Source organism: Heliangelus exortis, chromosome 15, assembly GCF_036169615.1.
Source record: "Heliangelus exortis chromosome 15, bHelExo1.hap1, whole genome shotgun sequence".
In the NCBI taxonomy this organism is placed as follows: domain Eukaryota; kingdom Metazoa; phylum Chordata; class Aves; order Apodiformes; family Trochilidae; genus Heliangelus; species Heliangelus exortis.
This window is the reverse complement of record NC_092436.1, coordinates 16242812-16262279: the sequence shown is the minus strand read 5'-3', so window position 1 is coordinate 16262279 and position 19468 is coordinate 16242812.

The following is a 19468-nucleotide window of genomic DNA, read 5'->3' as shown; positions in this document are numbered from 1 at the left end:
CCTCGCAGGCTTTTCCTGCAGAGCTTTTGGGCTTCTCCTGCAGAGCTTTTGGGCTTCTCTGTATCCGTGGGGTGGTGGTTTGTCTTTTGGTTTTTTTTTTTTAACTCCTGAGTGTCAATTCTCATGAAGCCAATTGAGCAGAGGATGTGAAGTGAGAACCCAGGGGAGGCCAAAACCCACCCAGGAAGAGGAGAGAAAGGAGCTGGGGAGGGGGTGTTGTCAGGGTTTCACTACTGACCCGGTGCTCTCATCTCAGGTCTGCCTCTTTCGGCCTCAGAACCTCATTCCTATCCTCAGGGACCACCCTCCCCAGCTGCAAATGAGGAGGAAAGACAGGGATGAGCTGGGAGGTGTCACTCAAGGCATTTGCCTGGTTTCTGGTGGGATTTTGGTCAATTCTCATGAAGCCAGTTGAGCAGAAGATGTGAAATGAGAACCCAGGGAAGGTCAAAGCCCACCCTGGAAGGGCAGGGAAAGGATCTGGGGGGGTTGTCAGGGTTTATCCTGCTGAAACCTTAAAGTGGGACTGAAAAAGTGTCCTGGCCTGAGAAGAGGCCATCACTAGAGCCCAGGAGAACCAGCAGTGCCTGTTGGCCAGGGGAGCTGGTGGGATGGACACCTCATCCAGGCCACCAAGAGCCTGGCACCCCAGGAGCAATTTGCTTCTCTCTGCCTTCCTTCTCTGCTCCCTTCCCTTCCCTTCCCTTCCCTTCCCTTCCCTTCCCTTCCCTTCCCTTCCCTTCCCTTCCCTTCCCTTCCCTTCCCTTCCCTTCCCTTCCCTTCCCTTCCCTTCCCTTCCCTTCCCTTCCCTTCCCTTCCCTTCCCTTCCCTTCCTTCTCCTGAGGGTTCCAGATTGAGTCACAGGTCCTTGCATTGTCTTGGTTGTTTCCCAGGGAGCAAAACCAGGCTAAGCAACAGGAAACCATCAAAGAGCAGCTTTGGGCACAGACATTTTTGGGGACAGACCTTCTAGATCCTGTCCCCAGCGTTCCCAGTGCCACCACCCTGGAGGTGCCGATGTCCTCTGCAATCTCTTGGCTGTGCTGGGGTGGGGGGGAGGGGGCTCATCAGAAGAACAAAGCTCTGCGAGGGAAGAGCATCCAGCTAAATCTCCAGGAAAGTGAGAAGAAAGGGAACCAGGGTGAGCAAATGAACCTTACAAGAGGATAAATCCCCCCTCCCCACCACACGCACACGCACAGCAACCTGGCTGCCGTCTGCTGCCAGGAGTTCAAAGGCTCCTCTGTTCTTTTCCTCTCTCTCATCAGCTCCAGGCTCCACAGGAGAAGCAGCAGCATGGATTTTGGGCAGCGAATGCTAATAACACAGATGTTCTGACAATTTGCTTGTTTCTACAATTAAACACAACAACAACAACAACAAAAAGAGCCTCGCAACCCGAATGCAAGGAAATGAGCACATTAAAGAACTTCTTCTTCTTCTTTTCCTCTGCCTGCCTGCCTGCCACATAATCAAGGGCTGTGGGCTTGGGGGGGAAGGGGCTGGGTGGTTTCAGCCCCATCTGGAGTGTACGTGGGATGCTGAGGGAGAGGAGCATCCCTTGGACCATCCCCTGCAGGATGGAGTAACCAGGATCTTGGATGTGCTGGCCGTGGGACTCAGGATGGTTTGGCCACAGGACCCTGGGTGTGCTGGCCATGGGATATCCTGGCCACAGGATGTGGGATGCACTGGCCATGGGATGCAGGAAATGTTGGCCACGGGTTGTGTTGGCCACAGAATTTGTTGGCTATGGGTTACAGGATATGTTCCTCATGGGATGCATTAGCCACAGGATGCAGGAGATGTTGGCCATGGGATGTGTTGGCCAAGGGATACAGGTGGCTCACCCCTACTCTGGGATGGGTGGATGGATGGATGGGTGGATGGATGGATGGATGGATGGGTGGATGGAGGGACTGAGCAGCTCAGATGGTCACAGTCACTCTTGCTGGTGGGATGCTGGCTGTTGAATTATTGGGTGATTGGTTTTGTCACTGATTTTAACTTTTTTTTTTTTTCTGAACCTTGTTTTTCTCTCGGATGCTCTTTCACTCACTCACTCATTAATTTTGGTATTTTTCTCACGGTATATAACCCCTGTCACGGCTGCCATGGCAACAGGAGGGAATGTGCTCAGTGCTAAAATATCCTCTCAAAAATAACAAAAATAAGACAACAGAGGCAGCTCCTGTAGGCTGCTGCAAACACAGACCTGGCCCAGCTTTGTGGTGACGAAGGATGAGAGATCCTGCAAGCTGGGGAAGCCCCTGAGCTCCTGTCCTCCCACCGTGCTCATCCCAGGGCTCCACCACTGCCACTCTGGAAGCTCCTCTCAGGACATCCCTTGGGGCTGAGGACCACAAACCTCCTGGTGCAGCCTCCAAACCTCATCCCTTTCCTCAGGGACCACTTTTCTCCTGCCAACGAGGAGGGAGCAGGGGGATGAGCCAGGAGAAAGGGTTGCTCGGGGGGTTCCTTGGTCTCTGGGGGGTTCTTGGTCCACCTGTGGACCCCTGGGTCAAGAAGGAAATTGTGAGGTGAGGTCCCCCAGGGCAGGAGCCATGGTGGGATGGGTGGCAGGGCTTGTCACACTCACCTGGTGCCTCTTTTTGGTCTGGTGGCATTGCCAGTCTGGGTGAGGAAGGGGATGGTGCCCACCCAGAGCTCTCCCAGGAGTCCGACTCCCTTCCAGCTGCCATTTTGCTGAGAACTTGCACTCTAAGGAATAACCAGGACACAGATGAGATGGATGAAAAACTGCTTCCCCTGGCAGGTCTGTGAGGTGGCTGCTGATGGGCAGAGAGCAGCAAGCAGCAATATTCCCATTCATCTCCCCTCCGGGGACTCTTTCTTCGTCCGGTGCTATTCAACATTTTTATCCATGATGTGGATGAAGCTGTGAAACCTTGGTTGGCAAAGCTTGAAAATGACACCCAGAGTGAGGAGAGAGAAAGAAAGGAGGCAGGTTGCATGCCCAGATCCCCTGGGAAAATGGTCAGGGTGCATTTGCATGCAGATAAAGACAGGAATCTGGAAAGGAAGTTTGGGTGTCCAGCCTGCAGGAGAGCTCTTGGGAAGTGGAGATGTTGAACACTGACAACCAGGAGAGCTCCTGGGCAACCCTCCCAGGAGGATCTCCCTCAGCAGCCACACAGAGCTGCCCAGGGAAGAGGAAACAGGGCTCAGCACGATGAGTTATCCCCAAACCACCTCGATGCTGGGGCACACACACTCAGGAGAAGGTTGGAGAGCTGGAAGGAGCCCCCCAGAGCTCAGCCCCGGCTGGAAAGCTGGGCCTCAGGATGTGATGCTCCTTAAAAAGTGGGATCTGAGGAGCTGGCCTGTGTCCTCCCAGGTGGAAATGGTAGTGGGGAACCCTTCAGTCCCACAGGAAGGGGTCACAAGAGCTGGAGAGAGGAAGATCCAGCCTTGAATTGAAAGCCAATGTCCCAAAGGTGGAAGCTCTTGGAGGCTGGAAGAGCTTTCCTCGAGCTCACAGCATTGCTCAAGCTTTTGTAAAGAGATCAGATCTCTCTTTTGTTAAAAAAACAAACAAACAACAAAACCCACCCAAACAAAACCCCAGCAGTTAATCCAGCTCCTGGGTGCAGCTCTGAGGCTGAGCTGCAAATGGGCTGGGGCAGTGACCTCCCAAGATCCATCCCCTCCCTCCCATTCACCCCTCGTTAGGAACAGATTGGCTGCAGCTCCCTGCAAGGATCCCAACCCCTGCTTCAGGGTCCAGGTGGATCTCTGCAGATTTCTTCAAGTTGGGACCAGCAGAGCACCCAAACTGAAACCCTGCTTGCAAGTTGAGCTTTGGTACCCAAAGCTCCACGGGGATCTTGGGGTTCAGACTTGAGGAGAGGTTCCCAAGGACCACCAGGAGCCCCTGGGGATGCTGTTCCCAGCACCATGTCCATGCCAGAGACCTGGGCTCTGGGGGCCTCTTTCTCATCCCTTGCCCCTGGCACCCTGCTCATTGCCCTAAGGACTCCAACGGTGGCCACAGGGATGGTCCCTGTGCTGGGCACTGCTGGGGCTGCAGCTCCAATCCTGGGGTCAGTTCTGGGCCCCTGAGGAGCAGAAGGAGATTGAGGGGCTGGAGAGTGTCCAGAGAAGGGAATGGAGCTGGGGAAGGGGCTGGAGAGCAAGGAGAAGGTCTGGAGAAGTTGTGAGGAGCAGCTGAGGGCCCTGGGGGTGTTGATCCTGGAGCAGAGGAGGCTGAGGGGAGACCTTCTGGCTCTCTGCAACCCCCTGAGTGGAGGTTGGAGCCAGGGGGGGTCGGGCTCTGCTCGCAAGGAACAAGGGATGGGACAAGAGGAACTTTTGGCACAACTCAAGTAGTGCCAGGGGAGGTTTAGGTTGGAGCTGGGGAACAATTTCTCCCTGGAAAGGGTCTCAGGGGGATTCCCCATCCCTGGGGGGGGTTTCCAAGCCCTGGAGCTGTGGAGCTGAGGAATATCTGAGCCCTGTCCCTGCTGTTTCCCTGCAGTCTGAGGGAAGCAGGAGCAATGCCAGGGAGAGGAGAGCAGCTCAGCCCTGCCCTGCTCAGCGTGACTGATCCAGGGGACAGGAGACAATCCAGCAGGAAACTCTGCTCAGGCTTGGACATGCCCATGGAGACTGGGATGGGCAGGAGAGGAAGGGAGAGGCTGGGTTCTCCTCTCTCTGCTCCTGGCCAGACATGCAGGGCTGGGCTTCTGTAGGGCTCCAGGGTGCACTGGGGGCAGGCAGCATGGCAGGGAGGGTGCTGGGGACTAATGATGGGGCTGGGAGGGTGCTGGGTACCAACCATGGGGCAGGGAGGGTGCTGGGGACCACCCGTGGGTCAGAAATCAAGGTAGGGAGGGTGCTGGGTGCCGACGATGGGGCTGGAATCATGGTGAGGGCAGCCAGACCATGCTCATGGACCATGATGGAGAGCTGAGGGACAAAAGGGACTTGGTGTGGGGCCAGGGACAGAGGTGTGGGGCCCGAGGCAAGGTGTGTGAATGAAGAGACACCAAAGGAGAAGGGAGGTGGAGGACAGGGCCCTGGAGGTGCCACGAGCATCAGCAGGGTGGGGACAAAGCTGGGGGGGCAGCCTGGGCACTGGGGACCTCATGGATGGGGGGGACCAGAGCATCCCAGGCTGGGGATGCAGAAGCACAGAGGGGCTGTGGGCAGGGTCTGGTGGGAAGTCAAGGTGCTGCCTGGTGCTGAGGACACCCCTGGGACCTGGGTGTTCTGGGCCAGGGCTGGGCTTGAGGTTGGAGTCATGTTTGATGCCAAAGACTTTATCTTTGTTTGCTTCTCCAGGGCAAAATCCAGAGGCAGCTGAGAGGCCCCGTGGGGACAGCAGTGACAAACAAGTGACAAACAAGTGCCACCCAAGCTGGGTTCTGCTGGAGAGGTCCAACTGAGTCCTTCTCCCGTGGGCTGTGTTCCCAGCAGTGGGAGCTCTGGGTGGTGGGGCTGGCCATGCACAGCTTGGATCTTCCCAGGAGTGTGGCCAAGTCTGAACTTAGAGGTCTGGGGGCTGGGGGGACCCTTTCCATCGGGATCCCCAGCTGGGGCTGGGACACCTGAGGGTGCTGGCTGTGTCAGGGAGCTCGTGGTGATGTGGGGCCCAGCTGGACCTGGGCTGCAGCAAGGGACAGGCTGGGATGCACGTGGGGAGCATCACCGTGGACCCACCGCTCATGTTCCCCCCCCCAGAGTCCCTGCTTGTGGCAGGATGATGGAAGCAGCAGTGCCACAGCCTGCAGCACCCTCCCAGCCTCCTCCTCCTCCTCCTGGTCACCACTCCAGGGGGGGCTTCACCCACTTGTGTCCTCAAAGCCCAGGAGAACCCTCAGAGCCCACCAGGTGGGTGCCAGGCAGGGCTCTCTGCCCAGGAGGGGTGGGTGGGTGACCTTTGGGACAGGAGCTGGGACAAGATGTGTCCGTGCAGGCTGAACTTTGCCCATCCTGGTAAACAAAGAGCATGGGCTGCACTGCCCCAGACAGACCCTGCCTTCCCCTGCTGCCAGACACAACCTGCAGGGCCCTGAACTTTTGTTTGTTTGTTTTAGGGCTGAAAGTAGGGAAGGGAAAGCAGCAAACAGCAGAGCCTTGACCTGAGGCTGCCTTCCCAACCCTCTGGTGCTCCCCAGGCCGTGCTGCTGAGCTCCAGGCCACCTCTGCCTTGTCCCCATGCCCACCACAAAGTTGTCTCCAATCCCTCCAGCTCCATCTCCAAGCACAACAAACCCAGCCCAGGGATTTTCCTCCAGGAGGTGAAGTTATCTCTGTTCTCACTTGCTTCCCAGGAGCTCACTTTTGGATTTTTCCCCCTCCAGCTGGACCCTGAGGATCCGTGGAGCAGGGGATGCCCTTTGAACATCTCCAGCATCCCCACATCAGCCTCTCAGCTCTTCCTTGGTCGGTTGCCTTTTCTGCCAGCATCCAGACCCTTGGAAAAAGCCCCACACTGGTGGGTTTTGTCCTTGGGGGGACAGTTTTAGCCTGGAGGATGGCTCCTTGAACCTCAAACCTGCTGAGGTCACCAAAAAACCCCCCCCCAGGGTAACCACTGAGCTGGTGCAGTGCTCTCCAAGCACCCAAGCCCTGTCCCAGCAGGAGCTCCAGCATCAGCCCCACTTCACCTCCTGAGGAAACTCCTCAAAGCCCCCCCAGTACTCGGGTTTGGGAAGATTTTCATCCCTGCAGAGATAAGAAGAGCTCCCTTGGCACAGGACAAGGGGCCCCGAGGGGCACCCAACCCACATGGCTGGCAAGTGAGGGGTGAGGAAGCCAGGCAGGCAAACAAAGCCACGGCCACCACTCTAACATCACTGGTGGCCAAACAGTGCTGGAACTGGTCCCTGCCCACTGCCAGGGTCAGCAGTGACGTGGGGTGACCCTGGCACAGGCTGTCTCAGCCCTTGGGAAATGGGGTGGTCACCTCCAGGCCCTTGGGGCAGGGATGGGGATGTGGCTGGGAGCAAGCAGCTTGTCTGGTGTGGGCAGACAGGGGATGGGATGGGCTGGGGGGAGTGAACAGAGCCTCGTGGGGACTGGAGGAGACAGGGATCAGGAAAACCCTTCTCTGTCTCCCTAAGGAATGATGGTGACAGCCACCAGCACAAGGAGGACGTTCTCCTTGTGACCCCCTTTGTGGCCAGAGCTTTGTCTCAGCCTCACCCAGGGACCAAGGCTTGAGTCACAAGAGGCTTTGAGCTGCAGGGTCTGGGAGCCAAGAAGGAAAAGCACCCTTGGTGTTTGGGTCTTTTCTGGTCCCTCTCGAGGATTCCTGAGAATCCAGGAAGCCCAGGATGCTCCTGAGCTGCCTGCAGAGGTGCTGTCAGCTGGGATGAAGGGGCAGTTCCCAGGCTGGGCATCCCATCCCATCCCATCCCATCCCATCCCATCCCACCTCCTTATCCTGCTTTTCATCACTCCATGCCTGCAGCCTTCACCTCCTGTGAGACACCAGCCAGGTCCAGCTCCAAGGGGGTGAAGCCACCACCGGGGACACTTTGGAGCCTGAGGACTGTGAGGTGGGGACAGGGTTAGAAAGGAGTGAACTGGGGGAGATGCTGGGAGGGATGGAAGGAGCCCAGGAGAGCCTGGGAGACCTGTCCTACTTTTGGAACACTTAAGAGCAGGGAAAGAGGGGGGGGGATGTGGGGAAGTCCCTCCTGATTTCTTGTCCCTTGTCACATGCAGTGGGTTTTTCCAGCCTGGTGTCCCTCCAGACCAGCCTGGGGTGCAAATGCTCTGGAGAAAGGTGCACAAACCCCCTCAGGGCACCAAGCAGGCAGGGGAGGCCCTTGAGGGAGGTTCTTGTTCTTTGGCTGCCAAAAAAAAAAAAAAAAAAGCCAGGGCAGGAACACTGAGCTGTGCTGCCTCTGAGCCCTTCTCATTCCAACACAGGGAGAGGGAGCTCCAAGAAGTTGGTTTGGAGGCCCAGGGAGCTCCAAAGGATTGGAGAAGGCAATTTCCAAGCATCAGGACCTCTGCTGAGCCATCCCGAGGGCCTGAGGGCCTCCTATGGGACTGTGTAAAAAAAAAAAAAAAAAAACCACAGTAAAGATTCTCAGCTGGGTTGGGTTTTTTTTTCAGGGGGTGTTTTCTGGGGGTTTCTTGTTCATTCTGAGTGAGGTATTAAAAAACCCAGAGTCCTCTCCATGCCCCTTTACCTCTTGAGGAAAGTGGGAGGGGAGGAAGTGATAAAATATAAAAAACCAGCCCAGAAGACATTTTGTTTTGCAACCCTATTGTTAGCACTAAAAAAAAAACCCAAACTAAACCCAAAGCAGCGTCCATGGGAGGCCACAGAGCCAAGCCCTGCAGGAAGCCAACCCTGGGAGCAGCAGAGCAGTGGCTGTGGGGACGTCTGGGGGGTTCTGTCCTTTACATTTCTACCTGCTTGGCTGAGCTGATGGCAGCTCCTGGTCGAACCCACGGAGAAAAAACCCAAAAATTCCTCCTGAAGGTGAAGACACAAGAGAAGCAAAAGACAACTTGCTGCCAGGACCTTCTCTGCAGCACCCAGAGGGAAGTTCTCAGGGGGAGAGTCAGGTCCTGGTGTCCAGACACGAGGAAACCCCAGGGATGGAGCTGCTCAGGGCTCCCCTGACCTCTCCTTGCTCTGAGCATCAGCTGGAGCTCACCTTCCATCCTCATGGGGAAGTGAGGAGGGACTCCCAGACTGGTTTGGGTTGGAAGGAACCTCAAAGATTATTCACTCCCAACCTCCTGCCATGGTCAGGGACACCTCCCCCAGCCCAGGGGGCTCCAAGCCCCATCCAACCTTCAACACTGCCAGGGATGGGGCAGCCACAGCTTCTGGGGGCAACCTGTGCAACCCTCACCCCAAAGAAATTCTGAAGACTCTTTTACCTAAATCTAATCACCTGGCCTAGAGCAGAGGACCTGCTGGAGCGATGCAGACCCCTTTGGAGTGGATGGATACGCTTTCTAATTACCTCCCTGCATAATTGTTCCGACCGTTTCCAGGCAGAGCTGGAGCAAAACTTATTGGTTTGGAAGCCTTAGCACCCCCCAGGGCCTTCTTTAAAATGTAGGCCCAGCATTTACAGCCCCCAGTCCAGCAGTTGGAGGCTGTGAATATCTCTGTTATTGCCCAGAGCTTCCTCACTTGGGTTTTTTTTTTTCCAGCTCTTTGAGGACTCCAGATGTGTCATCCCCGGGCTGGGGGATTTGCTGCTTTTTGTGCTTTGGAGCTTTGAATCCTCCAGTTCTGCCTTTTGAGGAGGATGAATCCTGGAGAACACTGCTCCCTGCAGGAAGGTTTAATTCTGGGGTGCTCCTGGTTTGCTTCCCACCTTTTCTCCACACTCTGTGCCCTCCCAGCACCAGCCCTGGGCTCTTGGCTGTGGCTGCTGCCCACTTTCCAGCCCAGGTTTTACCACTTGCAGCTCCTCTTGCCTTGCTGCTGCCTCTCAGGAGGTTAAGATCTGGTTTCTCAACAGAACTGGGCTCCATCAATCTCCAGCAGCTGCCAGCAGCAGCAAAATGAACCTTCCCCATTTCTCCTCCCGATTGTCCCCAAAGCACCCAAGCCCCAGTCCCAGCACGTTGCACGTTTGGGTCACCACTGGTTCTGCAGGGCCAGGCTGGAGCTTCCTTCACCTCCATCCACCACTCCCAGGAGATGGGAACAGCATTCCCACCCATCCCAGGCAGGGCAGCTTCCATCACCTGCTCCCACACCTCCAGGATTGCTTTGTGGGACCCCCAGCATCAGAGATGTTTCACCCAGGGACCCCTCCCCCAGCCCAGGGGGCTCCAAGCCCCATCCAACCTTCAACACTGCCAGGGATGGGGCAGCCACAGCTTCTGGGGGCAACCTGGGCACCCAGGGGCTCAGCACCCTCACACCAAGGAATTTCTCCCTCCCATCTCCTCTCCATCTCCCCTCTTGCAGCTGCAAACCCTTCCCCCTCATCCCATCCCTCCAGGCCCTTGTCCCAGCTTTCCTGGAGCCCCTTCAGGCACTGGAAGGTGCTCTGAGGTCTCCCCATTGCTCCCTTCTCTTCTCCAGCCTGAACACCCCCAACTCTCAGCCTGGCTCCAGAGCTGCTCCAGCCCTTGGATCAGCTCCATGGCCTCCTCTGGACTCACTCCCACAGCTCTCTGTCCTCCTTGCTTTGTGGACCCCAGAATTGGGCCCAGCAGTGCAGGGGGGTCTCAGGAGAGCAGAGCAGAGGGGACAATCCCTTCCCAGCACACCCAGGGGGGGGGTTCCTGAGCTCTCAGCTCCCATTGTTGGCTCCTCTTGAGTTTCTCCTCACCCAACACCCCCACATCCTCCTCCTCCTCAGGGCAGCTCCCAGCCCATTCCCCACCCACCCTCTGGTTGTGCTGGGGTTGTCCCAACTCTGGACCTTGCAGTTGGGTGGAACCAGGCAGCTCCAGAACGCCCAGAGGAGCCCTGAGCACCCCTGCCAGCTCGCAGCCTTCCTTTGGTTTTGTGCCTGCAGCATCTCCATCCAGGGACCCCAAAGGCCCCAGAAGGGCTCAGCAGAGCTCCTCAGGGCTGTGGCACCGTGCTGCCCAGGCAGAGAAGAAGAAGAACAACAGCAACAACAGCAGCAGCCCCATGGTAATATCCAAATCTGCTTAGAGTCTGCCGCTGTGATTGAAGGAGCTGCTGTAATAATGTATTAGCTAAAGCTTCCAGATTATCCCCAAAACATCAGCTTTAACAAAGGGGTAATGCCTCTTTAATCCCCCCATGATCCCCCTTCCCGGGCTCTGCAGGACATTAATTCACAGCTAATACACAGGCTCCAGGCAGGCTGTTACCAGGGGCTGCACCCAAGCCCAGGACACAGCCCCTCCTCCCCTTGCCAGGTCCCTTTGTCCCTCCTGCTCTCCAGGAATGAGCAGAAAACTCCATCCTGGTCCCAGTTTGAGGTCCTGGCTGTGGTAGGGCTCAGGAATATGGGATGATCTTCCCAAGAGCCAGCCAAGCACTGGATGTTGGGGCTTGGACACTTCTCCTTCCTCATCCCCACGTCCCAGGGGTGTCCCCGGCTGCCATTGGTTTTGTGGCACTTGGAAAAATCTTCCTTGAAGTTTCCTGGCTGGAAATCCCTTGGACAGAGCTGCTGGGCCCACTGGGCCAGTGTGGAAAGGGGCATCCCTTGTGAGCACCAAGATTTCAGTGGAGGCTCCATCCTGGCCTCATCCCACGTGCCAGAGAAGCCATCCTGGGAGGGGGCTTTGTTGGACAGAATGACCTTGGTTGGAAAAGACCTTCAAGGTCATCAACCCCAACCATGAGCCCAACACTGAGGAGCCCTTAACTAAACCCTACCCTAAGTCCTGGGACTCTTAAATCCCTCCAGGGATGGTGACTCCACCACTGGCCTGGTCAGCCTGTCCCAGTGTCTGACAGCGTCTTCCAGGGAAGAAATTCTTCCTACCATCCAGTCTCAGCCTCCTGAGGTCGCTGCCTCATCTTCTCCCTTGTACCTTCATTGAACAGCCTGATCCCCACCTCTTTAAAGCAGCTGTAGGGAGCAAACCCCACAGAACCTGTCCAACACCACAGAAGTTGTCCTTTTGGGGCAGAACCCTCGCTCCTACCTGATGCCCAGCCCAGCCATGGAGAGGATGAAGCCAGTTCAAGGAGAGATCCCTTGGGAAGCAGCTCCTCAGTCTTCTCCTTCTGTTCTTCTTCTCCTCCAAGCTCAGCTCCCAGAGCAGAAGAACTAAAAGTGGTGATGGTCCCAGATCTGTTCATCAGGTGTCCCAGTCTGAGCCAAGAAGCAGGGGGCAGGTGCTCTCTGTTCCCCAGCCCTGCATCCCCAGGGGAAGATAAAACAAGGGAGAGACTTTAAGGGCAGGAAGAGTTTTACCACTCAGGAGAGGTTTAACAAAGTAGGAGTAAAGGTGGGGAATTCTAACTCCATTCAAATGTGGTACCCACCCCCTTCAGATGGTAATTATTGCCCAACCAGAAAGGGCCCAAACTGGTCCCTGCAGCAGATGGAGGTTCCTGAGGCCAGTGTCCCAGTGAGAGTCCCCTTGGAGCAGCCAAGCTGGTCCTGCCTGGCAAGGTCCAGAGGAACCATGGAATCAGGCAGCAGGGGGAAAAGCAGTGACCCAAAAAAAACCAGAACCCCCTACAACCAAAGAGATGGGTGCTCTTAGGAGCCATTTTGTACTGAGTACCACGGGAAGGAACACTGGGATTGGGCCATTTGGACCCCCCTGATATGCCCAGCTGTTCCCCCCATTGTCATTGTCACCTCAGCAGCCTGGCAGCACCCGGAGGGGTCCCAGGTCACCATCTCCAGAGGCCTCATTCATCCTGCTCCCCTCCATCAGAGAACATCTTTTTGGCCCTCAAACCTCTGGTGGCAACATCTGGCAGGTTCCAAGCACCCCCCAGGAAGCTCTGAGGGTCTGCAGCCTGCAAGCAATCCCCTCCAGCCTCACCTGCCAGGGCTCTGCTCCTGGTGCCAACCACCCTGGCTGATGGGGGGAGGGATGGCAAGAACTCCACAGGGGTCTGGAGGTGCCTGGGTCGGGGGGAACTCTCCTTCTCCTGCTCATCCCTCCATGAAGCTTGCACCAGAGCAAAAAGCCAAGGAAAAGAACCCCTAGGATGGCAGGGATGGTGATGTGAGGTCCCTGGTGATGAAAGCCTTGCTGTGGTGCCTCCCATCCCAGCAGCTGATCCCTCCCAGGAGCTGCATCCATGCAGAAGCGGGTGAGGAACCCTCCTTGGAGCTACCCCAGAAGGTCACAAATTGCCTTCTGGAAGTGTCCCCCTCCCCTGTAGCCTTTGGGAAGGGACAGACTCCACGGGGAGGCCACTGGAGCAGGGGGACAGTCCCAGCCCATCTGCCCCAGGCCAGTGGCCATCTGGGTGAGGACCCCAGCAGAGCTCAGCTGCAACCCCTGGGCTGGCTTTTCCCAGCTTCTGCTTTTGATGTGGAAATCAGCTGCTGCCTCAAAGACCTTCGAGATGGTTGAATTCAGCAGCAGGTGCCTTTCTCAGATTTTTTTTTTTTCCTTGCCTTTCTTGCCAATTCCCTTCCTGGTCTCCATGGTTACAGCATCATCCTGCCCAGGGAAGGTTCCTCTGCCTGTTTGCCCATCACCATGGCACTGGTGAGGTGTTGCTCCAGGCCCAGAGCTGCAACGGCCCCCCCAGAACTCCTTGGGGGTCCTCAGGGAGGGGATCTTCTCAGGTTGATCACGAGGATCCACGGGAGCTCCTACCCACCAGGAGAGACCCTTTGGATGGACAGAATCCTCAGTTCTTCTTGGCAACCTGGAGGCTCTGAGGTGGGGCCACACCAAGCAATGCCCCCCCGAGACACCCCCTTTGAACCTGGAGCTGGTCACTGGTCATACTGGGAGCCTGGTGGTGCCAGGACCTGGAAGCAGCCCTTCCATGGTGTCAGGAGCTGGTCCCTGGGCAGGGAGGTCACTGGAGAAGATGTTGGGAGAGGTCCCCTCTCTGGGGGGGTTGCCCATCCCTGGCCATTCCCCAGAGCTGTGGCACAAGGGGGAGATGCTGACCTTGATCCAGACAGTGGAGCTGGAGGGGTGAGGAGCAGCTGAGGCTCCAGGAGGAGCTGTGGTCACCTCCCCACCACGCTGCACGGGCTCCTCCTGCTCCCTGCAGGACTCTCCCCTCCGTGCCAAGGAATGTCTGCTCCGTGCAGAGGGGATTCCACCTCCCAGGGAGGCTGCAGCAGCCTCCAACAGGATCCTGGAATCATTTGGGTTGGAAAAGACCTTTCAGGTCATTCAGTCCAACCATTAACCCAGCTCTGCCAAGGCCACCACTGACCCAGCAAGGGAGCTGCCAGGGACATGGGGGTGGTGGAGGGACATTGGTGAGAGGCTGGCAGAGGAGGGACACAGCAGAGGAGCTGCTGGGGGGTCAGGGGGGGCTGTGTTCTGCACTGGAGGTGATGGAGATAGGGGGGTGAGGGTGGTGGGGAGAGGTCCCAGAGCCCATCACCCTCTCTGGGGGATCTGTCCCCAGTTGCAGATGGTGGAGGTGGCACCTGCCCACCAGTGGCTGTGGGGAAGGGGCTTGGTGGGGAGAGGGGGAGGTGCAGGTGGAGCTGCTGGGTGCCAGCCTTGTGTGGCACTCCTGTCCCCAGAAAGACCCCACGACCTCAGCCACTCCTCAAAGAACCCACAAAGAGCTTGGAAAGCTCCTGACCCCTCAGGGAGGGTCACTAAGGATCAAAATCCCTCTGAGCTCCAGTGGGCAGTATCTCAGGAGCTTTGGGAAGCCCAGGGGGTGCTTGGGGCTGCTCTCTCCATCTCCCCTCACTCAGGCAAACGTCTGGGACCTCAGGGAAAGGATCTGAAGGAGAGCACTGGGCCACGTGTTGCCTTTCATGCAACCAAATGGAAACAAGAGGGCCTGGAGGACACATCAGAGTGTAAAGAGCATGAAACCAGCAAACATTTCCCAGCTCCCTGCCTGCCTCACTCTGGAGAGCTCTGCCCACTCAGCCTGAATGCAGAGAGCTGGGGAAGGAGGAAACCAGAAAAGTTTTGTCTCTGGTCCAACCCAGGGGCGCTTTGCAACTTGACAACAAGGCAGGAGAGATTTTCCTCCCTCTTGTTGCCCTTCCCCAGTGCATGGAAACCCATGGGGCAAACCTGCACTCAGTGCCCATGGGGAGAAGACACAAGCAAGGCCCAGGAGCAGAGCACAACTCCCCAACCACCACACAACCCACGGCCTCCTGGAGCTGACAAACCTTTCTTGGGGCACTTCAAAGTCAAACAGGAGCTCTTGCCAAGGTGCACAACCAGGACTCTGATCTCGCTGCCTTCAGATTCTGCTGCTCTTGTTCTCTGCTTCTGCTCCAGACCCAGCAAACCTCCTCCTCTGGCTGCTCCAGAGAGAGCTCCACATGCATCAGGAAGCTCCCCTTTTATTGGCCCCCCAATCCTGCTCATGGCAGCTGGGCTCAGCCCTAATTGGGCACAGGTGGGCTTGACACAAGCTCAGGCCTCCCACCTCCTAATTAGCAGCACCTGGTTGCCCCATTTCACTACAGCCTCCTGCAGCAACACCCAACCAGCAGAGCAGCAGCACCCAGAGCCCCTTGGGAAACTGCAGGAAGGATCTGGCTCAGGATGACTTCTTCCTCTTGTCCCTCCATTCATCTCTCCATTCCTCCATCCATCCCTCCATCCATCCACCCACCCATCCACCCACCCATCCATCCACCCACCCACCCACCCATCCACCCATCCACCCATCCATCCATCCATCCATCCATCCATCCATCCACCCATCCATCCCTCCATCCATCCATCCATCCCTCCACCCATCCACCCATCCATCCATCCATCCATCCATCCACCCATCCCTCCATCCACCCATCCATCCCTCCCTCCATCCATCCCTCCATCCATCCCTCCATCCCTCCATCCCTCCAGACTTCCATGTCCTGCTGCCAGCATCTGTGAGACCTGGGGTGACCCTGGTGACCTCAGTTGGTGCTCCAGCAGGACAGGCCCAGGGGAAGTCAAGCTTGGAGGACCTCAGAGTTTCCCACAGGAAAGGAATTCAGGCTCACGTCAGGAGCCTGGGCTGGTGGCAGCCACTGAGGAGCTGCACAGCAAAGGGCTGAGTCATTCAGCATCTCCTGCTGCTGGTGGATAAAGGACATGGGGGGAGAAAAGCAGAAAAGAAAAGAACAAAAATAGCAAGGGTTGAGTTTGCTTTTCCTTCACACGATGGGGAGGCTGAAGTGGGTGCTGGGGGCATGGTGGGAACTGGGTGCCTGACCCAGCAACCCCAGCACAACCAGAGGGTGGGTGGGGAATGGGCTGGGAGCTGCCCTGAGGAGGAGGAGGATGTGGGGGTGTTGGGTGAGGAGAAGCTCAAGAAGAGCCAACAATGGGAGCTGAGAGCTGAGGAACCCCCCCTGGGTGTGCTGGGAAGGGATTGTCCCCTCTGCTCTGCTCTCCTGAGACCCCCCTGCACTGCTGGGCCCAATTCTGAGGTCCCCAAAGCAAGGAGGACACAGAGCTGTGGGAGTGAGTCCAGAGGATCCATGGAGCTGATCCAAGGGCTGGAGCAGCTCTGGAGCCAGGCTGAGAGTTGGGGGTGTTGAGGCTGGAGAAGAGAAGGGAGCAATGGGGAGACCTCAGAGCACCTTCCAGTGCCTGAAGGGGCTCCAGGAAAGCTGGGGAGGGACTTGGGACAAGGGCCTGGAGGGATGGGATGAGGGGGAAGGGTTTGCAGCTGCAAGAGGGGAGATGGAGAGGAGATGAGAGGGAGAAATTCCTTGGTGTGAGGGTGCTGAGCCCCTGGGTGCCCAGGGTGCCCCCAGAAGCTGTGGCTGCCCCATCCCTGGCAGTGTTGAAGGTTGGATGGGGCTTGGAGCCCCCTGGGCTGGGGGAGGGGTCCCTGCCCATGGCAGGGGTGGCACTGGATGGACTTTAAGGTCCCTCCCACCCCAAAGCAATCTGGGATCCTGGGACTCCTCCTGGGACGAAGCTCAGCCCTGTGAAGCCCCTGGGTCCTCCCCTGGGTCTCTGGAGGTTTCTCCCTGGTGCAGAGCAGCTCAGATGCTTTGTGCTGGAACCTGCTGGGGGATCAGGGTGCCTGCACCTAATGGGTGCCCCATGAGAGGTTATGAGCTGTTCTGCTGGCATGTTTGAGCTCTGATTCACCACCCAGGGGAGGTCGATCCGAGGGCAGCATTTCCTGTCCCCTCTCCACTGCTTCGTTGCTGGTGGAGCAGCTGCTGATGCAGGGGACAACCACGTTCAGCAGGTCTCAGGTCTCCTCCAGAGCCTGGGCCAGGAGTTTCTGCTCAGTTTGCAGAGGCAGCAGGGTCACCCCCAGCTCCAGGCAGGGTGGTGGTGGTGCTGAGGGGGGGTCTGGTCCCATCCCCTGGTGACCCCACCACCCTGCTCTGAGACATCGAGGCTGGAGCCTTTCCCCCCGTGGGTGTGGAGCCCACCAGAAAGCGTCACTGGTGGCAGGAGCACGTTTTCCTCACTGCTCTGGAAGTCAATCTCCAATCTTGCTGCAAATATTTGCAGCTGCCACCCGTGCCTGGTGGAGCAGTGAATAGTGACAGGAGCTCCAGAGCCTGCAGAGCAGCAGATTTCATGCAGCCAGCTGAGAGTCCTGCCCAGGAACAAGCAGTGCAGGCTGCTCCTGCCATCCCAGCTCGGGCTTTGGAGAAGAAATATGAAGGAGCCAGAGGGAGGGAGCTGCAGGCTCTGTGTGCAGAGAGCTGGGGACCTGGGTGGAGGAAGGGGGAGAAGGTCCTGGGTGGGTTGGGAAATGCTGAGCCTCAGCCCCTTGCCCTGGGTGAAGTGGTTGGTTCCCACTATTGGGTGTTGGCTCTCCCAAAGGTGTCCCCCCCCCAGCCTCCCCTGCCCAGGAGGGGACATTCAGGGCACTGGGGAGGCCAGGGCAGATGTTTGCAGGAGCCTGGAGACCCGGCACAGAGCTTCTGGTGAGCCAGCAGGGAGGCCATGGCAGGGCCACAGGTGGTGCCGAGCAGCTGAGGTGACATTCAGTGTCCCCAGAGCCACCAGGGATTCCCTTGGCAGCTCCTCCCAAGCAGGAGGTCCCCACCCTCCTGGGCATCTCCAGCTGGAGCACTGGCCAAGCCCTGGCTGCCAGATGGGTTCCTGGTTCTTCTCATGGAAGACAGAGAAATGTGTCCTGAGGAGCCAGAAAGCCAGGGGAGCACTGGGGACACAGAGGCTGCAGAGATGCAGCTGAGGTGGCCCTGCAGGACATGTCCAGCACCAACCTGACCCATGTCCATCCACATCTTCCAGCCTGAAGCTGTCCCATGGTCCCCAGGAGCACCCAACCCGGAGCAGGAGAGCCCAGTGCTGTCCCACCCTGCCCCACCTGCTCCATCCCTGCCTGCTGGGGACCTGTGCAGTGGGAAACGTCACCTCTGTCACCACCACCAGTGCTGGGACACCCTTCCCACCCAGGGCACCCACAACATCCCTGCGGCTGCAATCCCCCTGGCAGCTGGGTGCCGGATCTCCTCCAGCCTCCTCTTCCTCCTTGCTGATGGAGCTGAGCTGCCTCCAGCCCCAGAACATCTCCCCGTGCTGTAAAGAGGCTGCAGAGCAGCCCCTGCTTCCTCACCCCTGTCCCTGGGAGAGCACAAGTGGGAGAGCAGGGAGCAGAAACCTGGATTCAGGAAGCAGAAACCTGGAGCCAGGGAGCAGAAACCTGGAGCCATGGAGTAGAGCTGTGTGGAGCCATGGAGTAGAGCAGTGTGGAGCCATGGAGTAGAGCTACACAGAACCATGGATCAGAGCTCATGGAGCCATGGAGTAGAGCTCTGTGGAACCATGGAGTAGAGCTGCACAGATCCATGGAGCAGAACTTGTGGAGTAGAGCTGTGTGGAGCCACAGAGCAGAGCTGCACAGAGCCATGGAGTAGAGCTACACATCCATGGAGCAGAACTTGTGGAGTCATGGAGTAGAGCTCTGTGGAACCCTGGAGTAGAGCTGCACAGAGCCATGGAGTAGAGCTGTGTGGAGCCATGGAGTAGAGCTGTGTGGAGCCACGGAGTAGAGCTGTGTGGAGCCATGGAGTAGAGCTGCACAGAGCCACGGAGTAGAGCTGTGTGGAGCCACAGAGCAGAGCTGCACAGAGCCACGGAGCAGAGCTGCAGTGATGTGCATCTCGGGTGCTGGAGCTCTCCCAGCCTCTGCAGCTCACACCTCCCTGGCACCCTGCCTTGCTTTCCCACCCTGCTGTCTGCTCTCTCCTGCTCCAGCCAGCTCCCAGGGCTGCATCCTCGGAGAGCATCATCCTCCTCCTCCTCCTCCTCCTCCTCCCCTCTGCTACCAGGAAAGCAGAGAGTGCTGGGATGGCTGCCAGAGCCCCGGCTCCTGCACTTCAGGCTTCCAGCTAAATGTCAGAAATGTGATCTCCAGAGCCTGCCAGCTCATGGGGGAGTTTTTCTCCTGCCTCTGCTGTGGCACTGGGGCAGCTGGAGATGCCCGAGGCCCCCCGTAGGGTGGGTGCTGTGAGCCCCCTGGCACCCCATCCCCCCCTCTCTGGGAACTTTCTGGTGAGCCCAAACCCACTGGAGTTGGAGCTTCAGAGCTGCTGGTGGGGAATCCCTGGGTGGACACGGGCAGGTTGGGCTCCTCATGGCCCAAAGGTGCTGGGAGGATGGGGCAGGACCCTAAAAAGCCTGAAGAGAGCTGAGATCCCAACCAGGGCAGGAGAACCTTCTGCTCCTCGTGTTACCTTTCTCTGGACAAATCAGTGCTGGGCAGAACATTCCTGGGCAAATCACAGATAATGCTCAGGACACGGGTGGGTGCTGTGGGCATGGGTGCTGCGGGGTGGCCAGACCCCATCCCCACCCCCAGCATCACCCAGAGCTGACCCTGGCACTGCCACCATCACCCAGAGCTGACCCTGGCGCTGCCACCATCACCCAGAGCTGACCCTGGCACTGCCACCATCACCCA